This window comes from Erithacus rubecula (assembly GCF_903797595.1).
Source record: "Erithacus rubecula genome assembly, contig: SUPER_Z_unloc_2, whole genome shotgun sequence".
Taxonomy (NCBI): Eukaryota; Metazoa; Chordata; class Aves; order Passeriformes; family Muscicapidae; genus Erithacus; species Erithacus rubecula.
This window is the reverse complement of record NW_027635860.1, coordinates 10,269,057-10,284,007: the sequence shown is the minus strand read 5'-3', so window position 1 is coordinate 10,284,007 and position 14,951 is coordinate 10,269,057. Positions and strand designations below refer to the sequence as shown.

Sequence of the window (14,951 nt, the reverse complement as noted above, 5' to 3'; positions counted from 1 at the left end):
TGTCTTAAAACCCCTCTGCTATTTAAATGCCTAAACAGAAATGAAAGTTTTCTGAAAGTCTAGTTTCAGCCCTGATGTGTCAAACAATGTTTAGGTTTATTGGAACTACAGGATCAAGATTCTGCAATCAAAATATTAGGTTTGCCTTCAGTAGTTGAATGTCATGAAAATCTCTTCTAGGCTTGCACTTCACAAAAAAGAAACCAGACTTGTGGAGTTGGGGGGAAATAAAAATGTTGATCATGTTATACAAGGTCATTTTTACTCTTCAGAAATTTCCAGTACTGCAAGAACTGTTCTTTCAAATTAGGACAAAACTGAAAAATATAGACATTTTCCAGATACAATACATTCTAAAATTATTTTCCAAAATTCACTGAAATGAAACATTTATTACTTCAAAGAACATTTGAATATTTGACTCAGTGTTTCAAATTAAATATTTTAGATGTAATTGAAAGCTAAAATGGCAAGACAAATACCTATTTGACACTGAAAATTTTTCTTTATATCAGGAATTTTTTTAAAAAGTAGGATTTTCTTGCTTGGAAGAGAACACATAAAAATTGAAAACACTTTTGCCAAAACAAATATTTTTCTATGTCTTATTTTATCTTTGACATGTAATATTTTACGCTAGCAGTATTTCCAAACTACTATTACTAGTCAGTATTATGGGTACTGTTTTCTGATGCTTGAATTCTCCATAGTGATCCCTGCACTGAAATGTTTTGACAAGTGCTTCCAGTGATTAAATATTTGTTTTCTATCACATTAGGGTGATTTTTTTCCTTCACACAAAACTCAGATATACACACAAAACCTATTTGTTTTAAATACAACCATACTGTTCTAGCCCATAAAAATTCCTGAACTATGCTTTAAAATTGTCATGATACAATAAACTGGGAAGAACTCTCTGTGGAAGTGTTCAAGTCCAGGCTGGATTTAGCTTGGAGCAAGCTGGTCTAGTGGAAGATGTCCCTGCCCTTGGCAAGGAGTTAGAACTAGGTGATCTTTAAGGTTTCTTTCAACCCAGGCCATTCTGTGATTCTGATTCTATTTTAATACATCAGTCAATAAAAATAACATTATCTCTTAGAAAAAAGTAACTTTAGCTGTTTTCAACTGAGAACAGTAAGATAATTTTGCAAATAAATAGTATTTTAACTAAATGTAATGAAAATTATTGTTCTCCTCACCCTTTCTACCTAAAATATATGATGATTTGTTCCTAGTACCCAGTTACTTTCTTTTATATAGTCTGGTGTAAATTTGGAAAACTCATTCTCTTAGTCTAATAGTTGCTGCATGCTACTTGATTTCCTTCTTGACAGCTCAAAAAAAGTCATTTCTTTCACTTGAATATTTATTTCCTGCTGCTTTCAGTGAAAGTAAACACACCTCAATTGATTTTGGATGCTGATGTCAAGATGTACCTGTCAGAAATCTCATTTATTAATAAACCTGAAATCAGAATTTACACTTGGCTTCAGAGTGAGTCTGCAAATAAAAAGAAGGAGCTGTTGAGATCCCTTCATTTGGATGTGGGGCTCTTCAGAGGGTTTGTTGCTCCTGATTCTTCCCTCCATGTGCTGGTGAACTCATAGAAATAAAGAGCCTTAGGCTTGAGCCTTGTCCTCCCATCCCATGGCCAAGGAAATTATTAAGGATGGTCTCTAAAAGTTCTACACTATTACACATCAAAATAACTGGGAAGGCGGGGTGGGGGGCAGGGGTGATGACAGAGAAATGTTTATTTCTTAAAATATTATTATTACTAAGATATTATTCCTAGAAAATTAAATCATGTTTAGTTAAAGAAAAAGAAGAAAAAGACTCAGCCAAGGAAATCCTGGATACCAAATAACAAACATAAATCATTAAACATTGGAGTCAGACCAAATATCAGTAAACATACAGGGTAATAAATCTGGTTTATCTGCCAAGTGGACCTCTGTATACACACCCCTTTGTTGAGATTCAACTTCCTTTCAGAAGGATTAAGTCACCAATAATGTTAATTCCTGGCTATCCATTACTTCCTGCTGTTGCTGTGGCCTCAAACACAGGCAAAGTTAAAACTGAGTTGGTTGTACCTTCTGAAGCTGAGGTATCCAAAATGTTTTCAAGAACTTCTGACTGCAGGAAGTCAATGCTACCCCTGGTTTGCTGGAAGCACTTTTCACTTGCAGCCACTCTGATTTGAACATGTCTGTGTCCACGTTCAACCCAGTATGATCAGCCAGTATTACATGCAGACATGTAAATAGAAATCTGAATTATTGATTTGATTTCTTCTCATCTTTGCTCCACACACAGGTAGTTATTCCTAGGACTGGTATGCTGAAGTTATTTCCTCTTCACCTACCTGGTCCCCTTCTAACACAGACCAAGTGCTGGTACAGGTTTGTAGGCTCAGTTGTGACCTCTGGACTCCATCTTGTTAATTAGCTTTTCAGGCATTGATGGTAAATTTATTTGTCATTCAGAATAAAAACAAATGTTTTCTATTCCCATATTTCATTACTTATCTATGTATAAGTACACTGGTTAGACATGTAATAGAATCTGCTTTCCAGAATCTGGAATCAAACCACCGAATTTGTGTTACATGGGAAGATGGGACGTACCTTTCATTACTTCAGAAAACACCCCTTACTTAAAACTGACCCTTAAACAATGCTATGTTCTTTTATTTCCCCTTCATTAGGGGAAAAAATGAAAAAGGAAAAGGAAAAGGGAAAAAGGAAAAGCCAAAAAGGAAAAGCCTCTGCTCTCACTTTTCTTGAGTCAAAGATCAGACCACGTTAGCAAAGAATTTATGATTTGCCCTTCCCAATGCAAAGTTCATGGACTCTACATATTATATTACATATAGTTGTAATATTCTTGTCTATTTAACCTTGTCTGCTTCACTTATCTAGTTTCAAAGTTCTTGGTCTGTCATATTTATTTGTAAATAAACCAAATACCAATAGCTGAGAAGGAAACAAAACAGGTATCTCCAAACAGAGCATATAGCTGCACCATAGGCAAGACAGATTGCTGACATGTATGCATAGAAAATGGAATAAAGCATATCCTCAGAGAGAACTTAAAATTTACAATTGCAGATAAATGGTTCCTTCAGCCTTTTGGTCCAGATTTGCAAGAGGTTATTCAAAGTAAATCAATTCAGAATTAGTTTCTCTTGGACAATGAAATAAATTGAAACCTGTGGAAAACTACTACAAAGATTGGTTTTTATCCTCGAAAACATCATTGCATATCCCCTGATCTCAAAGAAATTGTTCCTCCTTCAGAAGAATATTTAATAAAGTATTCTCTTCCAAAACAATTGCAAATTTAACAGTTGCCAAGTTAATCCTTTTGGTTTTTTTTACTTCTGTATACTACCTTCAAACACAAATAACTTTTCTTTAATCATAGCAGAAGAAAGTTTCCCCCTTGTGCATATCATTGCAGCACAGCCTTTAAATACATAATTAGAAAATATTTTTCACTCTTCCTTTAGACTCCATACAATTGAGGAATGAACTAGGAATGCACGGAGATTACACATCCATGTGCTGTATTTCAATCTTTAAAGGAAAAAGAAACAAAATTGAACAAATGCTCTGCCACTGAGTTTTCAAGTGATGTCAAAGAAATCTTTTAGCTCAAAATTTCTCCAGTTTGCCATTCACAATGTAGGTCTCATTTGCTGATCAAATTAGGATTCTGGCTCTATAAAAGCTCATCCAACACAAAAATGAAAAAAACAGCACATGCATAGAACATATTAAATTCTTCAACACCCTGGAAAATCATCTCTAGCTGTTTTATCTGAAGACAATCTACTAAAATTAGTAGCAGTTTAATTTCTCATAGGTTTGGTACCTTAACTGTGGAGTGGGAATAAGACCTTCTGGTGTTTCTGTGAAAATTGATTTGGTTTTATTCATCTGAAGGCCTAAGACACAATTGGAATGGGTGTCTTGAAATAAAGCTAAGGAAAAAGTGGTTACTCTTTATGTAGGAAAACATCTGAATCCTGGACTATGGCCTAAATCATGCATATGTGTGAAGAAAACAGTACAATTAAAGTTTATTTATTAATTTTCTCCATCCTGCAGTAAACAAAAAAATCCTGTGGGAAGAAAAGGGAGACACCGTAACTAATAATATCATTATGTGTGTAGAGAATAAGATATAAATAATCTTATTAATAATCTTATTAATCTTATTATCCTATACTATAATCATATTAATGTAAGATTGCAGAGAAAATCTGTACCTTCCCAAATTTAAGCACTTGGTCTTTTGTTTTAAATTCACCAATTCTAACTGCTTTATTGGTAATGAGGACATACACAAGCCATGAAAGAACTTAATAAGGGTCAGAGAATTTCTGTTTGAAATACTGCCTTTATAAATATCAACAATCAGTTCTCCAATAGGTGATGAAATATGTTATTGAAAACTTTTATATTTAAAATTGAATATTTAAAAAAACAGTGTAAAACTTGATACTCTTAGTAAATGAAAGCCAGCAGAAAAACCCCCAAACTTCTGACTATGAAGACCAAAAAAACCACTTCACGGCAACAATGAAGACTGAAACAGATATTAAAGAATTCATATAAATATCATCTTAAACAAAGACTCATATCAAGCAGGAATCTTCAAACAAACTCATTTATTTTTGAAGATATTTTTTAAATTCTATTATCTAGTAAAAACTGATTTTTACTTTAGTATAAAGCAAAGAATAATGTTTAACACATGTAACTAAATTTTTTGATACTGCAAACTACCATTAAATATATAACTATAAATTTTAAGCTGAGTAACTGCTCCTCTTTTTCATACATTGAAGCATCTGGCCTTCTGAATATCTGTGGAGCAACACACACAACCAAAGTAGTTAGCAAGTTCTTCATATGATGCAAATGATTATTTAAATACATCTACTTCAGATTAAGCCAGAACTCTATGGTTCTGACAAGGCTCACAAAGTACTACTTAGTACATCATTCCTTGACATGAACAGGATATGGATCATACTAAGGTATTATCCTTATTATCATTCCTTGACATACTTTCCACAGGGCTCTGTAGTGGCCTGGTATAGTTACCTGATTCTTCTAGACAAACTGGATTTACATGACTACAAGTTAAAATGCTTCAAGCTACACAGAGACGTTAGACATCAAGTTAAATCTAGCTGACCTCTATGGAAATTAGGCACCTGAAAAAGTGCTTTGATAACTATTTTAAATAAGCATCAATATTGTTGCATAGTAAGAACCTTGCAAGGCAACGTTGTGATTAGTGCAGCTATTCTAGAGGTAAATATTTAGACAGTTTCTAAGTAAATTGTATCTCCTCTTAGTATACTGTGCTGACAAAGTAGAAGAATCTAGCTCGATTAGAGTTCCCCAAGAGTGAATTAAATACATTGTAATGAGATCTAACCATCATGTCTAGACTGCTCATTCACATCAAATCTAGTTTTTAAATGAGAATGTTATTATCTGCCATCTGCCTGTGCTGACATCTATGTAAAATGACATTGCTAACACAGATGCATTCACCTGATAAAAAGTAATCTGTCACAAACATGAGCCAATGACCTGTACATGCCTATGTACATCACTATGTATGGTCAGCCAAACACTATTTTCAAGGGTTTATTTGGGCTACATATTTCAATTGTATGCACAAAACATTCCCACATGGAAAGACACCAATATATCTTCACTCACACCCACACTAATAAACCACAGAGGGACCACTAAATCAAGATTTAAGATATAAAGAAGGCATGATTTAAAGCAAAATTTATAAGATTTGCTCGAAGTTTGGCAATTCTTTTCCAGTCCTCTTCAACTCAATCTGCAGAAAAAAAAAAATACTAAGCTGCTGTCTGAACATTTTCGAGCTGGCAGTTTTTGAGCCTACACTCACCACTGTCAAAAAATTACAGGTATACAGGTTGATCCCATCAACTTCTGTACCCATAAATTTCCTTGGTCAAGAGGTTGCATTCCTCCAGTTTTTGGAGCTGGTGCTATATTCAATTCAGCAGCCTCCATTTTCCAGGCTTTTGTTCCAGTCCTGAAGCAGGCAACAATAACCTCGAAGGGATGAGTTTCATAGCTATTCAGTACAGCAGTTAACAAGAGTTACAACAAAGATCTGTGGCACCACTTGAAATACTTAGTGTAAGTGCCACAGAATTCAGAACACATATCATGTGAGCCCATGCATGAGAAATCCAGTCACTAACACAGGCAGCCTGCAGTCTCAATCAAAAGAACAGTGAGACAACAGCAGTGTCTCAGCAGAACTGTTCCATTCACACTCACATTAAGATAATGGGCTGTAAACACAAAAATCTGTGTATCGTGTCAGAACTCCAGCAGTTGTCTCCTGTGATAAGCTGGCACCTGTTCCAAACATGAGACATCAACTACAACATCATCAACAGCATCAACTACTACTGCTCCAATGGCTAACGTGGCTCTGATTCTAATCATCAATTCTATGGGAAATAGTGGGCCCTCAATTTCTCCAGGTGACCAAGAACTATGCCTCCAGGCATTCTCATGCACACATGAGGGATGGGAAACCCAGAGCCTGGTGTCTGCCAGGTTGACTTTGATTCTGGATAGTGATCATGTTTGGAAGAGCACTTCATAGGAAGGATATGTCTCCTTGTCTGCACTTACTACATAACAGAAAAGAGGGTACTTGATAAAAGAGGAAGGAAGAAGGCCAAACATGGAATTGTTTATAATCCAGCAAAATGCAATCACTTGACTCATATAGTCATTAACAGCAACTCTGAATGTTACCTATGCAAGAAGGTTTACCTTTCCATTCCTTTCATGACTTCTCAAAGGCCTCTTCATATTCCACTACATATTCCTTTAAGTGATCTGGACGAAGCCTCTCATCCTCAAGAAGATGAGAGCAGACAACTGTCAAATGCAGCAATTTACAAGTCACAGACAGAAAGAAAACAAATGCCTTTCCAGGAGAAACGTTGCAACATTTTGATGCTAAAAGTGCCAAAAGTGTATTTAAATTTACAATAAAAGGTGACAAAATTTATTAGCAGCACTTCATCCACATTCTACTGATAGTTGTTTATATACTAAAAGGTGTTGCCCTCTCATGTTAGTAGGAACAGTTGACAAATCTTGCCTGCTTTGACGAAGTCCTTCACAGCAGCTTCACAGAATGGCTTGCAGGGCCCATTTTGGCCCTGGGGAAAAATCCACAAAACCCTAAATCAAGTATGTTTCTTGAGTGCTTGTCTGATAAGGAAGAGGAAGCCTGGCTGATTATAGTTCAGCTTGTGAGCTGCTGCTGAAGAGAAGTCCAAGCTGACTGACAGCAGATAATCAAAACGAAAAAGAGAGGCTTAGGCTAGCAGTCATCTTAGCCACAGCTAGTAGTAGAGCCGTTGATAGTATATACCAGAAGGAACATATCAGTCTTTGGCAGCAGCCCAAATAAAGTGGACACCTGGTTTCAGCTAGAAATATAAGTAAATGGATGCTCTGTCAGTCATGATAGGATACCTGCTGCCACACATCTATGTCAGTGATATATCACTGACATTATTCAGAAATGTCCTCAGGGCAAAAGTCTAATTTTTCGCCACTATTGGTAACTGAATGCTACTTCTGAACTTCAGGCAATACAGGCTTAATTGTGACCCTCCTGTACTTCTGCAACAGGCAAGGGAAACTTTCATCTTCTTCCCACAATCAACAACACTCCTGTGAAAATCTTGCTGGGGATCAGTTTGTTCTGTAAATTTCACAATGGTGGAAGTAACTTGAAAATACTACTTTGCAATGCTAGTTAAGTTTTTTAACACATCTATTTCATTCATATGACCACTTACTATGCTTAAATAACAACTGGGGTACTAGATTTCTGACTACGGGCTAGGAAGGAGAGACACACTTGGAAGCCTTGCTGCAGAATTTTTAAGGGGATGTTGTCTTTCAGTGTATGGGCACAGAGTCCCTAAGAAGTCTGCCATGAATATTTGTAGGATTGAATGTCATCAGTTTTGCAAAGTACAAAGGACTATAATTGACACATGCAACGGTAATCAAAATAGGTCAGTCTGTTTAACAACCCAAAATGTTTGTTGCTCAAGGGCTAACCTTGGACAGAGCATATGCTCTCTTCCTTCCACTGTCAGAGTTGCAACCTCACTCAGAAGTATAGGCAAGTTTATAATGCTGCTTCTACATAAAAGGCTGGTAGTCCATTGTCAGTCTCAGACTTTAAGTAGCCTCTGAACAAAATATTCAAATTAATTCTAAAAACATGTACTATTATCATCTTGTCATTTAACCAGAGAAAAATTTTAAGAAGCTGTAGGATGTTAAAATATATTTTGATATATTTTTTGATATATTTTTGATATTGATAAAATATATTTACAGTAGCCTTCTCTTGCTTTTGCTCATTGGAGATTAAGACATATGCCACCCAAAACTGAACTTCTGTTCACTGTGAGAAAAGAAACAAAAGACAATCCTAAATATTTCAACAGGATTTTGCTGTGGAATGTCATATTCAAGGCAAGTCTCACACCTTGGTATAAGGGGTGTTGAGTGCATTTACTTCACTATACCTTACACTCAGAGACAAGTTTAGGTGACAGAACAGTGTCCACAGCAACAACACACAGATAGAACCCCAAAACTTTGCAACTTGCATTTTTTAATCATAATTTTGCCCTTTGGTGAATTTAGAAGGAAACAAAACTGAATCTAATATGAAAATTTTATTTTAATTTAAAATTTGAAACATTAAAAATTGTTTCTGATTTATGGGCAGAACAGCATCTGCAGTTTTAAAAAATGAGGAAAATATTTCAATTTCATAGGTACTGAAAACATGTATTTGCACCAAGGACAACAGCATTTGCATTCATACAAAATTTATAATTAGTAAGTTTTAATATATCCTAATTTAGTTTTCTTTTTCTTGCAACTTACACCAACATGAGTGAATTTAAGGATTTTTCTTAGGGACAGCTAGATTTGGCAAGATTATAAATTAAAATCTTAATGTCTGTCTACTATTTATATCCAAAAGACTACAAATACTTCAGTTAAATCAATACAGCACCCTGGCATTCTGGTATTTCATGGTATGTTAGTAGAAAACATAAAAATATAAGACCAGAAGCACCACAGCTGCTCAGGTAAATAAGCCCTGGTTTTATACTTCCTCTGGGAAAATGAATGCTGTCATGTCCAGTTTGGACAGAATAAGGTTTAGAATGTCTATCCTACTTGCAGATACAAAGCAAATGTGTAGATACCCATATGAAATCAGAACCCTATTTTCTGCACTTACTTTCTAGTATCAAATGGTTCTGAAACTGCTACAAAATCTAAGGTTCTAAGTCAACTGAAGTTATTTAGAGAGATAAAATTGAAAATGTGGTAACTTATCTTTTATATGGGTAGGGGATGAAGTGAAATTATTTATACAACTCAAGGCCAAAAGTATGACAGCCGCACAAACCTTTGTGTATGTTTCTATCACAGAAATCACAGAAATATAGAATCATAGAAGGTCCCAGATGACTGAAAGCTGGCAAGCATCCCAATTTTCAAGAAGGGCAAGAGAAATGGCCCTGGTAACTACCCACCTGTCAGTCCCACCTTAGTGCCCGGCAAAACTATGAAGATTATTCTGTGAGTTATTGAAAAATACCTGAAGGTCAACACAGTCATCATTTACTGTCAGCATGGGTTCATGAAGAGAAAGTCCTTCTGATATCCATTCATGACAACATTCTCTACCTCAATGATCAAGGGAAGACAATTGATATAATCATCTTTCTGGATTTCAGTAGTCAAAAATGCTGCCCTCCACAGTGTCCTGGACAAAATGCCCAGCACTCAGCTAGATAAACACCTAATCTCAAGTGTAGCAACTGGCTCATGGGTTGAGCACAATGGGTGACAGTGAGTGGGGTGACCCTCACAGGCTGTCACAAGTGGAGTTCCACAGGGCTCCATTCCAAGCATGGTGCTCTTCAGTGTCTTCATAGATTACTTAGATGTAGAATTTGGAGGCATACTAAGCAAGTTTGTCAGTTATGACTACCTTGGGAGGTGTCAGGGATTGACTTGGGCCAGATGCCAGGCACCAATGAAAGTTGCTCATTAACTTCCCTCTGCAGCTGGCCAGAGGAGAGAAAATATAACAAAGAGCTCATGGGTTGAGATAAGGACCAGAAGAGACCCTTCAACAAATACCATCACAGGCAAAACAGGCTCAACTTAGGGATATGAAGTTAATTTATCACTAACAACACCAAAAACCAAAAAACAAACAAATAATCAGAACAGGAATCAGAGCAGGATAATGAGAAGTAAAACAAGCCCTTAAAACCACCTTTTCCCCATCCTTCTCTCCTTCTCAACTTTATCTCCTACTCCAGCAGTGCAAGGAGATAAAGAATGGGGGTTATGATCAATTCATCTCCTGCGGCTTCTTCTGCTGCTCAGGAAGAGGAGTTATTCCCCTGCTGCACCATGGGGGTCTCTCCCATAGGGGACAATTCTCCATGAACTTCTCTGACCTTGGTCCATCTCACAAGCAACAGCTCCCCGCAAACTGCTGCAGAGTGAGTCCGTCCCACAGGCTGCAGCATGGGTCATTCTTCCATGGGGGGAAGGACAGGCTGCTCCAGCACAGAAATAGGGCCCCTCTCTCCACAGGACTTCCACAGGATCGCAGCTTCCTCCCAGACCAGGAGGTCTTCACATGGTCTTCACCACAGCTTGCAGAAAAATCTCAGCTCCAGCACCTGGGGCGACTCTTCCCTCTCCTGTCAGCGGTCTGCATAGCTGTTCCTCTCCTATGGTCTCACCGTGCTCTCCTCTGGCTGGAATTAAAACTGTATAACAACTTTTTGTTTATCTTTCCTCTTAAATGTGTTATCACAGAGGTATTACACCATTTCTAACTGGCCCAGGCTTGGCCAGCAGCATGTTCATTTTTGGAGATACCAGGGATTGGCTCTGCTGAACACGATGGAAGCGTTTAGCAGCTTCTCACAGGAGCCACCTCTGTAGCACCCCTCCTACCAAAAAAGAATACAAAACCAATACAGAAGGAAAGAAACCCAGGAGGTCTTTTTAAGACAAGATGGAAAGGCAATATAATGATCTTGAAAGAAATGGAAGATCTGCAATAGAAAGTTATTTTTACCATTCACTGTAGCTTCAGTGCAATAGGTTTAAAATTACTAAAAACAAGATTTAGATTTCATATTAGGAAAGGTCAAATCAAAGATCTGATAGAAAGAACTGTTAAACTTTGAATTGCATCTCACCACCTATCCGAACAATCTTCTTGCTGAGAAGTGTACTGCTAATATCAGAAATATCACAAAAATGCTGATGTATATATGTCAGCAAGTTTAATTTATATATTTGTAAAACTGTGTTTTCTGTTTAGAGAGATGAGAGGCCTTTGGACTCTATCAGACAACATACTAAAAATGCCTGTATTTGGTCTGCATAGAAATCCACAGTCACATCTCTTTTTGGACATGCCCAAGGCAGGTAAAAGAAGCAATATCAGCAAACGTTTTCCCTGTGAAATCTCCCAAGGTTTAAAATGTGCCAATACTGACCTTTCAATAATGTAATCTCTTGATGAAGTTTAATTAAGATTCCTCACAAATGCCATTTACCTTACCTACAGGCTTTTTGCTGGATTTATTTTCTTTTTTTAAGAAAAAGCTGTAGAAAGAATAAAGAATTTGTTTCTTAAAAATGAGTACTTCTTTATACAATGCATCCAGTCAGCTCTTGAACTGACACTGACTTTTCTTAAAAGCATGAGCAATGAAATGCTTGGGTGAGAATGTATACTGTTTCATCCTCTGTAATTATGGACCAAGTTTCCTGAAGCTAATATGAATGAATCCTTTTTTCTATTAAACAGAGTGAAGCTTAGGGAAGAAAACTGATAAACTGCCCATTACCTAGGTTGATAAATAAGTGAGTATCAAAAAGAACTCTTGTATAACTTTTAAACACAGACACCACCATATGTCCAACCTAAATTCCACCGGACACAACTTCATTCCCATCCCTTCTGCCCTTTCACTGGTCAGCAGAGACATCAGCATCTCCCACTCTGCTGCCCCTCTTGCCCACTGCCTTCTCTTCTCCAAGGTCAACAAAGCAGTAGTTCCCTGTCCTTCTTGTACTGTGGTGCTCAAAATACAGAAGAGTGGGACAAGCCCCTCCCTCGCCCAGATGTATCCCAGGACACAGCTGGCCTTCCTGGCTGCCAGGGCACTGTTGATTCATATTCAACTTGCCATTAACTCAAATCCCCAGACATCTTTCTCCAGAGCTGCTCTTGTCCCTCAGTTTGTATTACTATTATCCAGCACTTGCTCTTTATTACACATGCCTGGTGATTATCTTCTCCATAGCCTATTCAGATCTCTCAGCTCCTCCTAGATTAGTTGTGACAGCGAATTTACTTAATGTGCTTTTGCTTCATATGTCCACATCACTTAGGAAAACATTATATGAAGCATTTTTGTGCAAAGTGTACTGCCATAAGCATTGAAAGGGCTTATGGCAAGATCGTAAGTTTACACTTTCCCAACTAAAGAAAGCAAGTAATTACATGCAAAAGATTTCATAATTTAAGAACCTTCCTTGGATCTCATTATAAAATCTTAAACCTATCCATCCATCCTGATAATACTTTGAAAGAATCTTCTTGTTATATAATTAAAAAAAAAATAAGAATGCTTCAAGATGGAAGCTAAACAGAGTACAAGCCACTTGGAAATGATAAATAATTTTGGACAGAGAAATCACCCAAAAATCTCATCAGAGGACACAACTCCAGAGAGTTGGACAAATTCTGCAGGGCTTTTACAATTAACAGTTTGGAACACCATCATCAGTAGTACCATGAAGCAAGACACCTGTAGCAAACCGAAGTCTATTACAAAACTATGAAGCAGTCCATGCATACTGGGTCTTTCAAGACTCAAGTTTTTCAGTTGGCTTCTGTATTAAAATATTGTTCCTGGCTCTTACTGGTCAACACAAAAAATAAAAATGCCATCTGCCTCTTCAGTCACATAGATTTCTCGTGCTCGGACCTATTCATGGTATCACAGGGTGCCTGCTCCATTATTTTATCAATGCACTTAGGTAATACATTCAGACTTCACCAGGAACAACATATTCTTGTACAAGCTGTGCCTCAAATTACACTAATAAAGAAAAAATTGTAAGACTATCTTTTAAAACATTTAAAGGTTTTTCCATCTTCCAAGATTTTTCTCCACATTCCATTTTCTGCCTTCAGAAATTCAAGCTATAGAAGAAAACTAGCCTCTCTCCCAGTTCATTTCTCATCAAACTTGGGCTATTTCTTATGTTCAATGAGCTTTACATCAGCAGATCAGCTCACATTCTTTGCTGGCCTATTAATATTTTAGGTCCAACAGGGATCAATATCTCCATAGGTAGCTACTCAGTTACACATTTCATAATTATTTGTCTTTATCTTTTTAATCTTGCTTTTAAAATTAAAATTTAAAGTGATAAATAAACTTGATATAAACTTCAGTTCTGTTTATGCACAGGTCAGTTACTGGCTTCTGTGGTGGCATATTCTTTCCTGAATTTTGAAAGTATGTTAGAACAGCTCTACGAACATGTTTTCACATGTAATTGGAAACCGTACTGATGGTGTTGCACCTATCAATGGGTGCTGGATGTAACTCACAGCTGAAATTTCCAACTGTTAAGATCAAGATGTACAAAACCATGATTTTTTTTTTTACTAGTTTTGTGTCTGCAAATGCAATGAGAATGCATTCAGGTATGGAAATTAGATTCCATCTGAATAAGTCCAAGGAAGGTTGCTCCATCAACCCCATGGTATCGGACATACCAGAAATCAAAACTGTTCCAACTTACTACCAGTTGTATGATTGCTTTACAGACACCTTTCCTGTAACTGGAGCCTTATATTTTTGGAGGCACGGATGAAAGAAGCCTACACAAAATGTTTGAGAAAATTTGTATGTTTTGTAGTTTTTCCCAACAGAAAATTTGCTTGGAAACATGAATAACCTGTTCCATTTTGGTTTTTTTCTGCAGGAAAACATCAAGGTTTACCTGCAGCACATACAAAAGCTTCCAGCATTGCATTTCCAGTGATTTTAACTTGCTTTTACAAGTTCAAATATCTGTGCATAACAAGCATAACACCTCCTCAGGGTGGCTCAAAGCCTAGAAAGATTCTACAGGTTTGAATTCTAGATGTCAGGAAGACAGTAATCTAAATTTCTGAAAGATTTCAATTATGTTCAGTTAAACACTGATGGTCCCCTTTGTATATGGAAATAGCTTATTTTACCTTCTACCATTTACTGTTCTCTCACCTGCAGTCTAAAACCCAACTTTTCTTTGCTGTGTATCCAGATTCCTCAACTAAGCAGCTCCAAAAATTAGTGCAGTGTTTTTCTTTCAGTTTTATCTTTAAACATAAGCAGAAAAAGTTAGGTACAACAGGAAGCAAAATAAATACTCGTATTTGTTGTAAATCCAATCTATTTCCCAGCTCTGTGTGGCACATGGGCAGATGTAGGTGAAAATTACCTTGGGAAGCCAATTTGATCCCATCTGAGCTGTTACTAGAGAAAGTAAGGTTTCAGCTGGTAGAGGTAAAGAAAATCTACAGTAAACTCCCTCCCCACCCTATAACTGCAGAAATTACCTCAAAGAAAAGTACTCCAGTTTTATTCAAACACCAAGAGGGTGAATCATCAGGAAAAATTATTCCTCTTTTTCTGTAGCCCAAAACTTAGGCACTTTGAGGATACATATTCACCCCACCAATACTGCTGTAGCAAGTTTATGACTTGT

At 36.9% G+C, this 14,951-nt stretch overlaps 1 protein-coding gene across 1 annotated transcript in view; it reads right to left on the bottom strand.

The window, feature by feature from the left end:
- FAM174A (family with sequence similarity 174 member A) overlaps positions 1 to 14,951 on the bottom strand; it is a 156,966-nt gene that overhangs the window by 132,599 nt on the left and 9,416 nt on the right. The gene's annotated exons all lie outside the window — the stretch shown is intronic.